Here is an 18,695-nt window from a genome sequence, read left to right as displayed (position 1 = left end):
ATAATTATATTCAACATTTTTTTCTAAATTTCTTAAATAATGTTTGTAGTTGTTTTTCATAAGAACACAGGGACTCAGTTAGCAGATTAAAATTTTGTTTATCAACGTTTTTCCAACTTTTTTATCGTATTTCCTGTCTAGCAGATTAAAGTTTTGTTCAACAATGTTTGTTCGATCAACGACATCCTTACTTGACTATCGTTTCATTCAGGTCAAAATAATTACATTTCCCGTCGATAACAACGTGACTATCAAACTTTTTGTTTTTGATAATGACATAGACGGAATGGGAGATAACTCTGTCATTCTGAAACTTCCGGGGTAATGCGTTTATTACGAAGATTATTCCTCATATACTGACGTATGTAAGACAGAAATACGAAAAAAAAAGATTGACAAACAAAATTATAATCTGCTAACTGAGTTTTTTTTTCGTATATATTTTGTGTTTAAGGACATCACAATTTAAGAGTCAATTTGAAACCTTTTATATTTTTGGCGAATGCGTTATTAATAAACCCTAGACATGGGTAAATTTATCAATCGTTTGTGATTTTACTTTTCATCATTTCGGTAATTCGGTTTTTGTATGGATTCATGTTTTCAGCTGACAATGGCGCGACAGAAAAAAATAAGAAAAACTATAAACAGAAACAAAAAAAAAAACATAAAAAAAAAACGGTTGACTAGCTCCTTTTTTCGTCCAATCGAGTTTGTTTGTTAATGTTTGTTTGTATGATGGTGCGAGAAAAGTATCTTCATGTCATTTTGAATCTGTTTCATTTATGATTTTTTTTTATCTGAAAATTGGTGGGAATTGAACATAATACAACACACAAAAAAAGGCCAGAGTCTCCTGACTTGGGACAGGCGCAAATATGCGGCCGAGGTTAAACATGACTTTTGTATTGTGAGATCCCAACCCTCCTACTATAAAAATGTGCCTATAAAAATGTACCACTAGCCAATGTAGAATAAAAAAAACACACAGCAATATGCACAGTAAATCTCATTTTACAAGAAGTCCGATGCTGGGATAGGCAACAAAAGAAACTAAGAAAAATGACAATGATACATAAATTAACAAAGGACTACTAGCAGTTACTGACATGCCAGCTCCAGACCTCAATTAAACTGATTGAAAGATTATGTCTTCATCATATGAATATCTTGAGCACAATCCCATTCGTTAGGGGTTTAGTATCATACCATCATGAAATATATGAGAACATAACCCGTATCATGCCAACTACTGGCTTTAGAATAAATGTGTCTATCAATTCTGACGAAAAGACGAGTGAAGCAATATCAATACCAAAATATGCCATGCATCCTTAATGACCTGACACCAGTATCGTAACTATATTCTTTTATATATTTTTGTTTTAAGTTTAACAAATATCCTTAGAAAACAGTCGAAGGCGCATAATAGGTCTTCAACACACAGAGAAAACTGTTTCTCTTTCGAGTATTTTTTTGTGTACTTTTTGTTGCTGTTTTGTTGAGATGCTTTCTTTCTCATATTTGAGAACAGTATATTCATCAGAAGAAGCAGTAATGGTAGTGAACATGTGGTTTCTTAAAACAATTATTTTCTTTTGACTGTTATTGGATAAACCTTTTGTTATTTAACTGATAAAAGGTAAAAGGTTAAAATGAATGTTTAAATGTTTTTAAAAAACCAAATCACTTTTCCTTGGAACAACTCTCTAGTTTTATGACATATTGTTTGTGGAAAAAGTAACCCTTCTTTTAGTCTTTGATCCTGGTCCTTTTTCTGATTTAGTCGACCTCAGTAGGAAGGCAGGTAAACCGGCTACCGCTCATCTAGTTCGCAACATATTGTTTCTGCAGACAGCACAGTCAAGTTGATGAAGTTGATAAATATATTGAATTATGTCTTTAATTTGTGTGATGTTATTCCTAAAGTTTTATAATCTTAATGTTCAATATATTTAATTTGCATTGACACGAAGGGAATCACGATGGGATTGAATTAAATTTAGATTTAGATATTTTTAAGGTTATAGTTTTTGATTAAAGTAGGTAATAAACCACAAAATAATTGGGTACCGAAAGCAGGATGTCTGAGCAGGATGTAGCAGTTTTTTGTGACTTTAAATTACTTAATTATCTGAATAATGTTTGTGAGCGGTCAGTTTGTCATAGCTATGATTGGGTTATTTGTACGTCACGAACACATGTGTTTATATGTAAACCTTTTTATTTTTGATTCGGGTATTTGGTTTTCTAAATTTTGTTTTCAACCTTTATTTAGTCAGACGCTAAATATTCGTTCTCTAAACAAACGTACTATCTTAAAATAAATTATCAAATTCTAATCACTATGTATACGTAGGGTAAATTTGAAATTTTCTGACGGAAGGAAGTTTATGTGAATAGAATTGAAAAAAATAAAGCTAACGGATTTTTTGCAAAAATGGATGATCGGATAAATTTGCTCGTGGACTTATTTATTTTGCCATCCGCAATTTAGAATCACATCGGAAAGTTTTACCGAACAGTCATGGTATATATATTACACACCATACCGATTTATCATCATTTTATTTGAATAGTCACAGTTTTTACTATCAAGTTGAACGTAGTTCTTTTTCAGTCGTCAACTGTCTTTTTTTTTGTTTCTGAAAGAAAAAAACCAAAGTAAAACAATTATACAAAACAAATTGTGTAAACAAATAACTGTTTTACGTAAAACATAGCCAAGCAATTCTTTATCATATGTTAGCAATGCATACATATAGCAATTAATTTTACGAAGAAATTAATGATTAAAGGATAAAACTGTCGGGAAGTGCTATTTTGCGGGTTGCGGGTTGCGGGTTGCAGGTTGCGGGTTGCAGGTTGCATGCAGGTTTTTAATTGGATTGTGAAAATACATATATAAAATCTACCCTATGACTAATAAATTTAAAATCATTTCTAACAGTACACATCTTGTAGTAATAAAGCTTAAAAGTAGAGTAGAAGTTTTGGTCAGTTATCAGTTGTCAGTATTTGATTTTGTCATTTTATTATAATTAAATTCACTAATCATAATTTTAGTACACATACATGTATCGTTTGATGCTTATCATACTGCTCAATTGCTATTAAAAGTTCTAAACATTGATTCTAATAAAAGTGAAAGCAATAAAAACTTATTTACATAGGCTGAATAGGTTCTATCACAGAACACATTAATCTGTCTTAATCTAGTTACATAAACAATTAAATTCCTTTCAGTGGGCATTTAACATCTTTGAGGCTAATATTAAGAAATTATTAGGTTTAAATAATTGTATATACCCTTTCTTGCATGAACATAATTTAGTGCAAAAAGCAAACAAAATAACTTGCTTCCTTGTGATTCATACTTTGTATATAGATGCCTCATGTTACGAAGTTTCCGTCAGTCACATGTCAAATGTCCTTGATCTCATTTTCATGGTTCAGTGAATACAGATCAGTACTTGAAAAAAAAAGTAAAGATTTTTTGTAATGTTAAATTACTCTTATTATAAGTAATAGGATAATATATTTGGTATATGCGTAGAGTACCTTGCAAGGTCCTCATGCCCGTCAGACAGTTTTCACTTGACCTCGACCTCATTTCATGGAACAGTGAACAAAGTTAAGTTTTGGTGGTCAATTGCATATTTCAGGTACCATAAGCAATAGGTCTATAGTTATATTCGGTTTATGGATGGACTGTAAGGTGTACATGTCCAACTGGTAGGTGTCATCTGACCTTGGTCTCATTTTCATGGTTCAGTGGTTATAGTAAAGTTTTTGTGTTTTGGTCTATTTTTCTTATACTGTATGCAACAGGACTGCTATATTTCATGTATGGAATAATTGTAAAGTTTATATGTCTAGACCTTGACCTCATTTTCATGGTTCAGTGGTTAAACTTAAGTTTTGGAGTTTTGGTCTTTTTTTCTTATACAATGTACTATATGCAATAGGTCAACTATATTTGGTGTATGGAAATATTTTATGATCTATGTCGTGACGTGATATGATGTCAGTCGTGCAGGTTTTATTTGCCCATGACCTCATTTTCACGGTTTATTGCTCTGTGTCAAGTTTTTGTGTTTTGGTCTGTTTTTTTTAATTTATAAGTAATAGGTCAACTATATTTGTTGTACGGAAGAATTGTTAGCTGTACATGTCTGTCTGTCTGGCAAGGTGCATTGGTCAATGTTTAGTTTTCTTGGTAAATGTTAAATTTATGTGACAGTTGTAATAAATAATAATAAAGTTGAAAACTAGAGGTTAGTAGACATATAACCCTGATACAAAAACAACATGGGTATAAAACTAGTACACAAATAAGAAGATGTGGTACGAGTGCCAATGAGACAACTCTCCATCCAAGACAATGAAGTTAAAGTAAGCAGTATTATTTTACAATACGGCCTTCAACACACTACGGTCAAGTTGGCTCATTTTTGCGTCCTGATGAAAATTGGAAGTGCAATTCTTATATATATACATGTAAATTAATATTTTGACAATACATGAAAGACAAGACCGAATACAGAAATTTTCAAATGGGAAGACATGTCCAAGTAATCATCCAGAAAATCCTGGAGGCTCTACAGAGTATTTCAAATGTTTTCCGAAAAATTGAGATTTGTTTTGGCAGAAGGGACAGCTCTGTTTGATGGTCTATATTCAGTGATTCGGAATTTTTGCTTGTCTTTTGCAATTATCATAGTTTCTCAACTCTCAGGTCAAACTAAAACGTTGTTTCTTTGAAACTTTACTCAAGGACAGCACCGTGAGGACAGCAACAAAAAAAAAAAAACCCAGAGATACGTGTATATGTTCAGCTCATAGAATATTTTCTAAACATAAATAATACTTCTTAGGGGCATAACTTTTTTTAATACGTCAACCTTTTTAGAACTTGTCATAGATGTTACTGACATTAACCCATTATAACCTATTTATAGATTAGTTTTATGAAAAAAATGGCAAGAGTTGTACACGTGGGAGCGATAACAAAGACCGGCGAAGAAAGGACTAACAGACACTCTGTATTTTTATTTTCCCTGCAACACGTTACTAAAAAGAATGCCTTTCATAGCCTATTTATAAACCAGTAAAAATTTAGAAGGAGCATCAAGCGAAACAAAAGATTTCGAATAGGTAGACTTTTGAGAAGGATCCTTGCTAAGAATGCAATAGAACTTAGCTAAAGAATCCAGAAACACTGTTAATCAAGAATATATACAATGATGTACATATATATCTAGTTTAAAGACAAAAAGTCTTTAATTTACCACTTAAAATAAAAACCGTGTCAAGTCTTGATGCCCATCAAGATATTGTAATTAATGTAAATTGATAGATTTCTATTTTTAGGTGTAAGTTTATTTACACAAGAATGATGTGTATTGTAATTGAATACCATGCCTTTAACATTGATCATAAAATTGTTATAACAAGTGAAACAAGTAAAATTATGTAGAATACACCATCCCATGCTTATCCCCTTGTGGCAACCTGCAACCCGCAACCTGCAACCCGCAACCTGCAACCTGCATTTTAGACAATTTCGTAATAATCTAATTAAAAGATAATACTTAACACGAAAATACATGTATACTTGTGTTCTTGTTCGTCTACTCAAATGAACATAAAATATTTATAAACATAAAACCAAACACTATTTGGGATATCAGCTCGCCTGGACAGGACAGTTAAGCATGATTATTCAGTTTATTTACAATGCACGAAAGTTTGTCTGCACGTCCGTAGCCGCTGGGTCAACATATCATTTTCCAATTATCACTGGGGTAAAGCTGATGACCGTAACTGCATTCACGGTCATCCCAAGATGTCGGATGAAAAATTAGGTCAGTTTCTGTAATGTCTATAAAAATTATGACCGTAATTTTTAAAGGATGACCCTCAATCTAAGAAATATCCGTGTTTATATAACTACCTTTTTGTATCAAATGATTAATCGTGTTGGTATAAACATATTAATATGAGAGTTTTATCCTATAGGTAGAAGAAAATAAGACGTGCTTCAAATGCAAAGTTTACCATATGTATCTTTTTTACAGTAGAGGGTTTAATTTTTTTTTAAATGAATTTGCAAAAAGACATGCAAATGGACAGGTAGGGAAAACATGCTACAAAAGCGCGATAAAATTACACTTTACAAGTATAATGAAAAAATGCGGTGCACAGCCTCCATGCATGCAACTGCTCGACAAAAGATTTTTTTTATTTCTGGGATTTCTTTTAATGACATATAATAAATGCACATTTTTAAAAATGCCAATGCATGTACATCAATTGATATTATATCGTCTTCCATTTTGTCGTGCAAATAAAATAACAGAAATATTTTGAAAATATCATACGACTAAACTAGTGAAGGTGAGCTCCAGCAAAGTAGATCCTTAAAATAGTCTTGTACGAATAGCGTATCACAAGGGGGAACGTTGTTGGTTATTTGTATATATACAGAAATGTTATTCATATAGTCAGGATTCTACTTCTTCAAAATTATCTCCCTATTACGCCAGTTCATGCTCACAATCGTAGAAATGGAAGCCACTGTAGGGATGACTCTTGAAAACTGATATATATAGTTATCCACATAGCACCATTACGATCGATCGTTATATGTCAGTTATATTTTAAAAGACAAATGTATCATCTTCTAGCTAATGAGCATCAATTAATGATCTTGTCTCACGGCTGGTAATCTACACACGCAGAACATTTGGTTCTGTCATGAAAACCGTGAGAGGATTTTCCGGTTGTGCTTGAGTGGAGTAATTGTCACCGCTTCAAAAGGTATGTACATTTCTAAATCTAAATTTTCTTATTCAACTGATCAAAATATTGAAAATCAGAGAAAGCTATGCTGTGGTGAATACTTTAAAGAAGAGATACATGTATCATTCACTGTTGTACGTAGAGTTGAACTCTTACAAAATCAGTTGCCCCACGAGAAATTGCCTAAAAAAGTGACATTTCAATTTTGAAATGGTTCTATTTACAGACCAAGTTCAAATTTAGTTTTTTTTAGGGCAATGGGTATGAATGTTGTTTTTGGCAGCGTGTACGCTGTCCGGTGTCCGGTGTTGATAGACGTCTTAATAATTCCAAAAACTAAATTTTTTCATAAAGTCATGCGTGAGGGGATAGGTTCTGATTGAGGACATCGTGAATGCGTGAGGGGATAGGTTCTGATTGAGGACATCATGAATGCGTGAGGGGAAGGACAAACATTTATTTATCCTTATACTGCAATACATGTCAACTGATCACTGATTCAATGAAATCAAACTATTAATTGTTTGTTCAATTTCATAAAATGCCATTGTTCAAAGGAAAAAGGAAAAGAGGACTAAAATTGACTCTCTACAAATAGCCATGGAGATACAAGTTATTCCCGCCTTCAAGGCGAAATAAACCCTCTGGGAGTAGTCCTGTCGTCAAATATACGTCACAGAGATCACCACATAAATTTAAGAAAAGTATATCGCCGATCAAAACTTCAACACCTATATATATTAGACGTTATCTGTTCACCCTAAATCACGAAATTTTCGAAACAAAAAAGGCAGACCAGAATTTATTATTCACGAACATCGATGAAAGTCAAGATAAATTCGAGGAAGACCACAAGGAAGAGCATGTATTAGACAACGAAGAAGTCAAAGAAGAAGACCACGTAGTAGACCACGAGAAAGACCACATGGAAGAAATTGAGGAAGAATATAAAGTTTTTTAAAGTGCTTTAGATAAACTCTCAGACGTAGGGAAAAGAGAAATTTTTATGTTTTTTTCATTAGTACAGAGTGGACGTTTTCCTTTAAACAACATTGCGTTCGACCTGTTTTTGGACATTGTTGAGTGGCTTGAAAAGGACGAATCAAGACGAAAGAGATACTCCCCAACATCTCTGCAGTATTTTTGGTTATCGTTGACCACATTTTTTGTTTTTATTCTTCGTGAAACATATTGTTTAACCTAGGTTCCCACAATCTATTTCATAATTCAATCTCATAAATTTTTCTAATGTAGCCTAATTTAGGTAAGTTTCAACGACTCATACCTTGAATATAAAAATATAATTTGTACTTCCCCTCACGCATTCACGATGTTCTCAATCAGAACCGATCCCCTTACGCATGACTTAATGAAAATGTAGCTTTTGGAATTATTAAGACGTCTATCAACACCGGACAGCGTTAACGCCGCCAAACACAACATTCATACCCATTGCCCTAAAAAAAACTAAATTTGAACTTGTAGGTCTGTAAATAGAACCATTTCAAAATTGAAATGTCACCTTTTTAAGCAATTTCTCGTGGGGCAATTGATTTTGTAGGAGTTCAACTCTACGTACAACAGTGAATGATACACGTATCTCTTCGTTAAAGTATTCACCACAGCATAGCATTCTCTGATTTTCAATATTTTGATCAGTTGAATAAGAAAATTGAGATTTAGAAATGTACATACCTTTTGAAGCGGTGATAATTACTCCACTTAAAGGGAAACTTCGCAAAAAAATCAAAAATTGATATTATGTTCATTCTGTATAAAAATGCTCAAATTCATAGATATTAAAGTTTTATTCCGCTAGATAAGCGATCACCATCGATTTTAAATTTAGAGTATCAATTCTCTGCGATCCGCCATTTTGTCTTCTTTCCCGATTAATAAAAACGATATGTCTATAAACCACAAAGAAACAAAACTACAGTAACCGATGTAGTCGTAATTGCGTGTCGATATCTTGTCAATCGTACGGTTGTTTTATCCGACTAACTAACTTGATACGAAAAATATTCTTACTTTTTTTAAATTACCATGGTCTGTTGTTTTTAAACTGTTGATATTGGAATTGGGTGAAAAGTCAAAGTTGAAATCATAAATAAGTGTTCCGTGAAAATTGTTTTCGAAAATCTAATTTGTTCATAATTCTTTAAAGTAATAAACAAATATATTTTGATCTTCCCTCATCTGATCACCAGCATGGCTAAAGGTATTACTTCCAAAGGTATTGTGAGGGGTGTGAGGTGACACGTCCAGGTATTCAAGCGATTTCCTGTCGGGCTTGCAAGTTCATGCATCGTTTCACTTTTGCAGGTATTGATCAGTGTACACGGCTGATAACTTATAACTTATAACTTTCCATTTTGAACTATCAGATGAATAATATACAACTCTGTCTTACTTCGTCATTACTAAACTCATACGCTTGTTTATAAATAACATTTCTGGTGTAAAGAATATAATTCATAAACATATAAATAATACCCAAAAAATAAGATTTGATGAAATTAAAATCTATTTAAATATTTTTTCCAAGGGTGAATTTGGGAAAATGTAATATATAGTCATTGTCAATAGTGAAGGACAGATTGGAACAGACCAGAAATATTGATTTAAAAAAATGTACGCACTTGCCGACGATTCGTTTATACGACTGGATAGAAAGTTACGGAACTATAGCGCAATTTAAAATATATACATGTATACATTGAACATAAGAAAAAAATATATATTTTGAATAAATTGGGGTAAAAGTGTTGTAAATAGACTAGTCCACGTATGCCAACAGTATGTAATCATCGAATGTCGATAGACTATTGTATACCAGAAGAAGAAGAGAACCAATTTGATTTAAATACAGGTCGATGTATAACTTTTGCTTTGGTTCATTGAAGCTGTGGACCTAGTAAAATCACAGATTTATATTTCAATAAGATTGTTCTCGAACAAAGGAAGTAATTCGTCATCACAATTGTTATATATGCCACTGGACGAACACTAATTATCCCCAGGGAATGTGAATATTTTGCTGGGAAACTTTTGAGTATCAAAGTTTCAAATTAATTTCGGGATTTATTTTCTTTCTTGGTATTCAATAACAGAAAAAAGAATAAATTACTTGTTCGCTAAATAGGGTAAAATTGAGAATGGAAATGGGGAATGTGTCAAAGAGACAACAACCCGACCAAATAAAAAACAACAGCAGAGGGTCACCAACAGGTCTTCAATGTAGCGAGAAATTCCCGCACCCGGAGTCGTCCCTTATTCTTGTCAGATAAAAGACTTTTAGTTATATTTAAAAAATAGGGAAATATGACATTAAATTGGTTCTGTCTTTTTTTAAACATCGTTAAAAAGATGTGTGTCTAAGGTGAACGCCACAAGAACCCTGTAATACTAGTACGAGAGTATAGCATGTAAACATTCCTTCTCAATAATATGGTTGTATTGGAAATCTTTTCATACAGATTGACAACTCATTGTCCGATATGCATGTAATATTTGCCACATGACGCCCATAGTTCTTTCTACCATCATCATCTTATTCTGTGATATTGCTGTAAACATCGATGGTTCACACCCAAACAAAATGGGAGTAATGGACCTTCAGAGCTTCTCCGTGTTATACACTTGTGAAATATATAGACGAAATTTCTGTATTGAAATGAATCTATATCTCACAAACAGGATTTTCAAATAACGATTGTGAGTAATCACCTTACAAACCAATATAAACGTATGGCAAGATATAACCATGAAGGAATTTAGTTTTTGTCAGACGCAAGAACTCATCACTATATATATCATAAACGTATACGTATATATATGCATACAGTTTCAAATATTAAGAACAAGCGGTCGATGTCGATAGTCTGTTTTTTTTCTAACTGTTCAGAGTTATAGACATGTCACTTGTTCATTCTTGGAAGTCTTCATATTCGCCGTCTAACGATGGGAACTCTTTCTGATTGTGTTGACTATAAATGCTTGTATGGTAATTCTGTCGTTTATCTGTACAAGCGGTTGCATTTCCTCTCCTTTCCCAACAAACAAACGAACGAAACGCCACTAGTCTGATTTCTCTGGAGCTCATCCTCAATGGCTCTTATACGTCAGGAAACTTACATGTATACTAATAATGATTGTTTCAAGAACAACGATGTATGGACGAACTATTATAAATTCGTCAATATCAGTTATGCATGACTAAAATATAACTTTTATTACAACTACTGTATTACTTATTTGGATTAATGACGGCTATCATGTTCAACATTGCACAAATATTATCATAGAATTTAAAAAAAAATCCTCAAAAATCCTCAAAAGAAATAATGACTTAGCTTAGATAATTGATATTCTTTTCACAAAAAGTTCGTGTAAATGATTGTCAAATGAATTTAATTATGTAAGAATAAAATGTTAAAAAGAAACTAAAAAAAAATCATGCATGTTGTATGTTGTATTTTTTTGTCAATTAAAAACTTTAAAATTGCAATAGTTTTATTAGCATTTAAACACAGCCAGATTTGAATACAAGTTAAGAAATTCCGGTAAAGTCAATGATATCAAACAGATGTACAATGGTATATCAAATGGTAAACGGACAGAAAGTCACAGGACATAAAGTCACAAATTTGGTAGGACAAAAAGTCACAGGACAAAAAGTCACAAATAATTTGTTGACAATTGTTTGAATATATAAAAGAAATATTTTGAAATAGTTACTTTTTAATACATATAATCATATTAAAGTTTAGGAAGTGTGTCATTATACCGGAAAAATTTAGATTTATCTAATTTTAATCATGCAAAAGATATATTTCTTGGCCCCAAGAAGCCATTTAAATGCCAAGCCACTTTGACATTTTGTTTTTTTAACACTTAATTAATCATCTTTGATATTTTTTTGATAAATTTTGTTAACAAAGTTGGTTTATATACAATAGTCCAAGAAAAATAAAAAATTAGTTTTGTAGTAATAAGGGGTTTTCCTTCAAAGATAATAATCAGAAAAAATGAATTGTGACTTTTTGTCCTGTGACTTTTTGTCCGTGACTTTTTGTCTGTGACTTTTTGTCCTGTAGGGAAGGCAATTCAAGATGGCGACTTAGATCCCTTTAGGTTTTTTCAGTATATGGATATGGATAGTAAACTGCACATTGCCAGAAAACAAAGAAATAGTGATGGCAACGTTAAATACGTTAATATAGTAATGCAAATAGACAGGAAATAATAAAAAATAAATTCAAAACATTGATTTACAAAATTTTAATCTGCTAACCGAGTCCCTGTGATTCATTAGATAGGTATTTCACTTGACCCATATATTTCATCTTTTCGTACTGTCATTTATTTTACGTTATAAAGTCAACCAGCTGTAGCTTTGATATATAAAAATGATAGAATCTGAAGCGAGATGCTATATCAAATACTCTTGCTTTGTACGTTTAAAGACAAAATATACACCCCAAATATGCCCTAACATAAAAAGGTGCACTCGATTTTCTCTTTTCGATACAATCGTTACCTATTTTGTGGAATTTTTTCTTGATTCTGATAATGGAAGGGCAGACACGAATATTTCTGAACTAAAAGATTAATATGTTCTCCGTCCGTGGTAAAAAAAAATTCGGAGATTATGCATTTTCTACATCCAACTTATAGATATCATGTCGTCGACTAGATATCTTATTGTTTTGCATAATTATGTAATAGATACATTGAAAACTTATGCAAATGGTGTTTTTAAAGTAAAACACTTCGTAATTGAGAAGAAAATTGTCGTTTTATTTGTTTCTATTAACTTTTTAAAATTTTGTTACTATATCAAACATTACAGTATTTAAAACATTTATCGCTTTCTCGATAAAACAAAGAGCTTCGATTCTTTTGTTCTATTTCAAAAGTGTTTCCGCCTGCATATATCAAGACAAATTAAGATTTTAATCTGCCCTCTGGAACCATACACAGACTCGATTACCAAATATTCGTATGTATTATTAATGTTTTTAATGCTCCATTTATTGGCATTATGTTTTTCTGGTCTGTGCGTACGTTCGTCTGTTTGTTTGTCCGTTTGTCCAGCTTCAAGTTAAATAAAATTGAAACTTAGTACCCATTTTCCCTATGGTATGATCTTTTTAATTCTAATGCCAAATTACAGTTTTATCCCATTTTCACAGTCCAATAAATATAGAAAATAATAGTGTAGATGAGGCATCCGTGTACTAGGGACACATTCATGTTTCTTCAAATTTTCGTCGTATCTCTGTCAATTTGTGTTAAAATTTTAACGTCGTTATCAATAAATATTTCATTATTTACGAGAAATATGCAATTTACTATCATTGCCATAAATCCAAAATACGGCCAATTATATATAGTTTTAAAAAAAAATATGAAACATATTCATATCCGCTAACCGAGCTTCTCCTATTGATATCGACAAACTCAACAAAAAAGCTTTGAATACAATACGGATATTTCTTAGAATTGATGGTCATCCTATAAAAGTTACGGTCGTCCTATATAAATTACAGTCAGTCTTTACAAATTACGGTCATCCTTTACAAGTTACGGTCATCTTTTTACCAATCACGGTCATCCTTGTTTTATGTTACGGTCATCTTGAAAATATTTTGATTATGATTTACGGTCATCTGAGCGATTTTTTCAAATCGAAATTCCCGTTTCATGCACATTCCTCGGAAGTAATTAGTGATTTCCGAGTGATTCTTTTATAAATTTACATCGTTTCAATGTATGATTTGTAAAGAAAATGATATAGAAACACTTTAACAGACAATACAGAAACTGACCTAATTTTTCATCCGACATCTTGGGATGACCGTGAATGCAGTTACGGTCATCAGCTTTACCCCAGTGAATTATACACAATCTAAAAAATAAATATCTTTGTTACCTATCCATGATATCTTTTCAAGCATGTATAATCTTAACAAACATCCACATCAATCATAAGTATGAATACATCAATTTACAGCATTGATAAAATAATAAGTGGGTGGGTGGGTGGGGTCAGAAATTACCAGACTGACCTGTCCGAAGGCAAGCGTCGAATGACCATAACATCACCTAGATTAACTGTTACAATTCCTCCCGCTTATATTAGCTCGTGAAATACTCTTTACTCTAGAGTGTACCCTAAACCGGTATGTATTAGATAAAATACAAAGGTAACAAAAAAACAGGCCGGTAACAACCGTTGCCGGATAGTTTTTCTGCACGAGTAGTCAGGTCAAGGTCCGAGGCGATAGCCGAGGACCTTGACCTGACTACAAGTGCAGAAAAACTATTCGGCTGGTTGTTACCGGCCTGTTTCGTTTGTTACTTTTTTTTTTTTATCTAACTTGTACGACGTTTCAAGAAAGTAATAATACATTTTGCAAGACTAAACATTTGAGAAATTTAGATAGCCATAAAGCAGTAAATGTAAGTTATAGTATAAACACCTTTTTTTTCATTTCCCTTCAATCGAGTTTTTTTTCAAGAAAAAAAAATCAGGAATCTAATGATTAATTTTGATAAAAAAGAACCGTTTCAAGTAAAAGATGAATGTTGTACATTAAAACTTTTTAAAATGCAACTTCGTAAAAAAGTAGTATATTAAAGAAATATTTTAGTGGTAAGTGGGATAACGTATGATTTTTATGGATGAAACGGGAAGCGGGGAAGGGGGGGCTAATTCATTTAAAAAATAACAAGCTGTGATCTTTTTTTTTTTTTTTTGATGAAAAAATGCAGGATGTGCCAATCCCACACCCCCCTTAAAAAAAATCGTAAAAATCGCGCGTTTGTTGTCAAATGCATGAATTTAATATTCAGTTATGGGGGTCCCGGGGTTGGAACACCCCTTTTTTGCATGATCAATGCATTTAAATGGGGATATAAAGTTGGTCCCTTCCCCCTGTTTTGTCCTGGATTTGGCCCTGGATCCGCCACTGATATAAATTCGATAACAATATAAATGTATCAAAAGAATGAATTTCCTTCTTCATTAGTGAATGAAATGTTTATGAAAAAATGGATTTTGTCTTAATATTATATTCAGGCATATACTTTGATTTTTTTTAAATTCATGCTCGTCTCTAGATCTACAAGTGTTGATCGGGAATAAACACGTGTTACATTATGATCCAATCGCAGCTTACCGCCCAAAATTGATGACTAAGTTGAATGATTTTCTTCTAGATTTGCTGCTTATTTGGACGTGTATTACATGAACACTTTTTGTTTATAGGATGAATCGTGTATTGGTGAGTTGATAGGAATTTTATCTTTTGAAAAGATTTGATTTTTATTTACTTATTTCCTGTCTTATTTTTATTGAAATATACACGTCAGTATCACCATTTCTTTACTTTCAGCATTGTCCAAAATACTATTCATATCCATATATTGAAGAAAACATTTATTGACCGAACATTTTGCTTCATAAAGGGGGCGGTATGTTCTATTTTGAGAATATTGACTATTTACTTTTCAAAGCCATCACCCAAATGTTTTGTTTAAATTAGCACTATTTACGGTATTCGGAAAATTAGGAATCATGAAAAACATTTATTTGTCATCTGCTTGACCATAATAATTTTTTTCTCATAAAATTTGGGATCAAAATATCTTTTTAAGGAGATAGCCATACACCCCCCCCCCCCTTTTGTTTGAAGTTAAATGTCTAATCCCTTAGTGTACTGATATGAATAGTATTTTACTGGAAATGTTTGAAAAAAGATATTGATGCTAACGTAAATATTTTGTTCAATAAAAAGACAGGAAATAAGTCGGTGAACCAAAAAGTTCAAATCTAATTGAAAGTTAAAGTGCCCATGAACTCACTGATCATGCACGAGTGATTCTATTCATAAAAAGTGTCCGTGTAACAACTAAAAAGAGTCCGTGTATCATATAAAAAGAGTCCGTGTAACACCCGTTAATGTACTGTTTTTCTATAGCTCTGCGGGGGGCAAAGTCGTACAAATCTAGTCCTCGAGATCTAGTCATGTGACAAATGTCAAAACAAATACACATGTTCATTATAACATTTATAAATACATTAGGTATACTTGTACACAGTAATGGTGACAACTATTCTTTGTAGGCTCTAGTAAAATAACATAATTTATAATTTGCAATTTTTGTAAGGTCAAAAAGTACAGTTCATATTTAATCTTATCTATTTTGATTGCATCGAAACCGAGAAATGTACCTAAACTGACGGAAAACTTCCGAAGAATAACCTGATTAGATTGGAAACTATTTATATCTTTTCAAACTATATATAAAAGGTATTGACCCACAATACTTGAAATAGTAAACAACTATACAGATTCCGAAGTAGACAGGTAAACAGGTCCCAAGGCCAACTATAGTGTGTGATAACATTGTGTGAGGGAATTCGACGTTTGATGTACCACTGTTCACTCCAGTGCAATTTATGACAATACCACTGCATCAATCAGAATTATTTTTTTTGCAGTGTTTTAAGAAATGATTTTGCTTTGTTGTCGCGTATTATTTGTGAAACATTCAATGTTTTAAAAAGGCGAATTTTCTTTATAAAGTCAATGATTATGTTGACTTTTGAAGGCCAAACTTTCTACAGCCTTAAATACGCTAATGAAAGATCCAAAAACTATACCAATACATAACGACATGATTATGAAATTATAACAAATCTATTGGTTAACAAATTTTTACTCGTTATTGCAAAATAATGAACTTAATATATCTGACATTTTCTCCCTACCCAGTTTACCCCTATACATTTTTATGATGTGGACTGGTCATTGTTATTGAATCGTAGGCAATTTGATTGGATTAAGTTGTTATTAGTTTACCTTCAAACTTGTTTATGCTTTTCATACATGACTATTGATTAATTAGAACGTGCATGAATGTGACCGGTAACTAAAATGACCTTCAAACTGGACACTGGACGAGTCAATATTATGTTTTATCAATGAAAGTTAAGGTATGAAAGGTAAGAATTGCCACTTATTCGATTTTCACAAAATTTTCGGAATATACAGTTGGAAAGGTTATTTTTTAAAAGCCTATTGTGAAGAGTAAAGAGAAAGTTTACAAATAATACGTTTTGTTCCATTAAACAAGTCATTTTCGTAAGAGAAATACCGAAATATATTTTACGCACGACTACGGCAGGTAAAATTATTATTTATCATAATAAAAAAAAGCATTTTTCAGTCTCATTGGAATAATGTTGATTACAATTAATCCCAAACTTAAGAAGTAAGTAACTAAAGTCAAAATATGTCCGATCTGCCTATTTCTGCACATCAAAAGTCAATACGATCGTTTTAAAGTCAATTTCGTCTACCTCACAAAATCTTGTTAGGCACTATAGTAGTATACATATAAAGTTAATAAACAAAAACACTATCATTATTTATGTTTTCTTCTCGTTCTTTATTCAGAAATAAAGGTAAGTTCAACTAATTTCATTGTTTTAGTATTCACCAGAGGCATCAGAATATTCTCAAACCATACACAATCGGTAAAACTAAAGGGAGTTGTCTTCCTTTTACATGTTTTAGCAGAAACAAATATACTAGACACGACTGTTGGTATAACACTCCATGTGGTATATATTTTCAAACAAACAATTGACTTGAAACAAATCTACCACCACCTTTATTAATAATGATACAAAAACGTGAACTTTTATAGAGTTACTTAAGTTTGTAATATTTTCACGAAAACACCAATTATGTAGTGAAATGCACAAAAAGTTTAATTATGAGACCATGAACTGGTTGTTACTGAAGCTAAGTAAGGCACTGGTATATATTGGTTGATCAATTTATTGTGTGCTTCACGTCCCGTGGCAACTATTTCATATAAAAGGAAGATGTGGTATGATTGCCAATGTAGAACTCTCCCAAAGAGACTAAAATGGCATAGTAACCAATAGGCATAGGTCACCGTACGACCTTCAACAATGAGCAAATCCCATACCGCAAGTCAGATATAAAAGGCCCCGAAATCATAAATGAGAAAACTAACGGGCTTATAAATGTACAAAAAAGAAAAAGAACGAGTAATACAAATGAAACACAGCAACAGACGACAACCACTGAATTATAGGCTCCTGAATTAGGACAGGCACATACATACAAAATGCAGCGGGGTTAAACATGTTAGCGGGATTCCTTCCCTCCCCTAACTTGCATATTAGGAACCCAATACAATTAATATGATTAATGTGATGAGTAATTCATACAAATTAAGTGCCAAATACCGGAACGACGGCCGACAATCAGGACTGCCGGTAGATAGCGAGAAAATGAAAATTTTATCCGATAGCGGAAATGTGTTTGTTACAGGCCTAGCTATCCACAAACCCTTTTTTTTAACTTATTTTACCATTCGGTAGCTGAAAGGTCTACCATATCACTAGCCTGTCAACACTGAAGTTGTCAATTAGACCCCCGCACGTGACAGGTATTCTCAACCCCAATAACAATTGACAAGGATTGTTAGTTTTCCTGCCGAAAGTCGATGGTTCTCCATTTGGCACTCCTGCGTCCTTAACCAATAAAAACTTACCGCAACGAATAAGCCAACAGTGCAGAAGTTGTGTTAAACATCATTCAAACATAAAACCAATGTTTTTTAATCACGTCTTTTATAAGTTATGTATGACTGTTATCACGTAATTGTCTATCCGTCTTTACATGTATAAAAGTATTTCTGAATGTTTAAACAAGCTCAAGGACTGGTGTTACATTTTGTACGTGTATTAACGTGTGTTTCTTATGTATACACGTACGTGATATAACTTGATCAATATTTACAAACATTAAATTATTTATTATACTCATTGACATTAACCATTC

General features: G+C 32.4%; 1 long non-coding RNA gene across 1 annotated transcript; it reads right to left on the bottom strand.

Annotated features, from left to right (window-relative positions):
- Positions 1 to 2,551: 2,551 nt before the first annotated feature.
- LOC143081403 (uncharacterized) lies at positions 2,552 to 18,606 on the bottom strand. The gene is made up of 3 exons (XR_012979965.1): positions 18,406 to 18,606; positions 13,638 to 13,717; positions 2,552 to 2,645 (listed from the first exon to the last, which is right to left on the bottom strand). It is a non-coding gene; the product is annotated as an uncharacterized LOC143081403 (long non-coding RNA).
- Between the last annotated feature and the right edge of the window lie 89 nt (positions 18,607 to 18,695).

This window comes from Mytilus galloprovincialis, chromosome 1 (genome assembly GCF_965363235.1).
Source record: "Mytilus galloprovincialis chromosome 1, xbMytGall1.hap1.1, whole genome shotgun sequence".
Lineage (NCBI taxonomy): Eukaryota > Metazoa > Mollusca > Bivalvia > Mytilida > Mytilidae > Mytilus > Mytilus galloprovincialis.
Note: the sequence above shows the minus strand (reverse complement) of the source record. Positions and strands in the feature narration are given on the sequence as shown.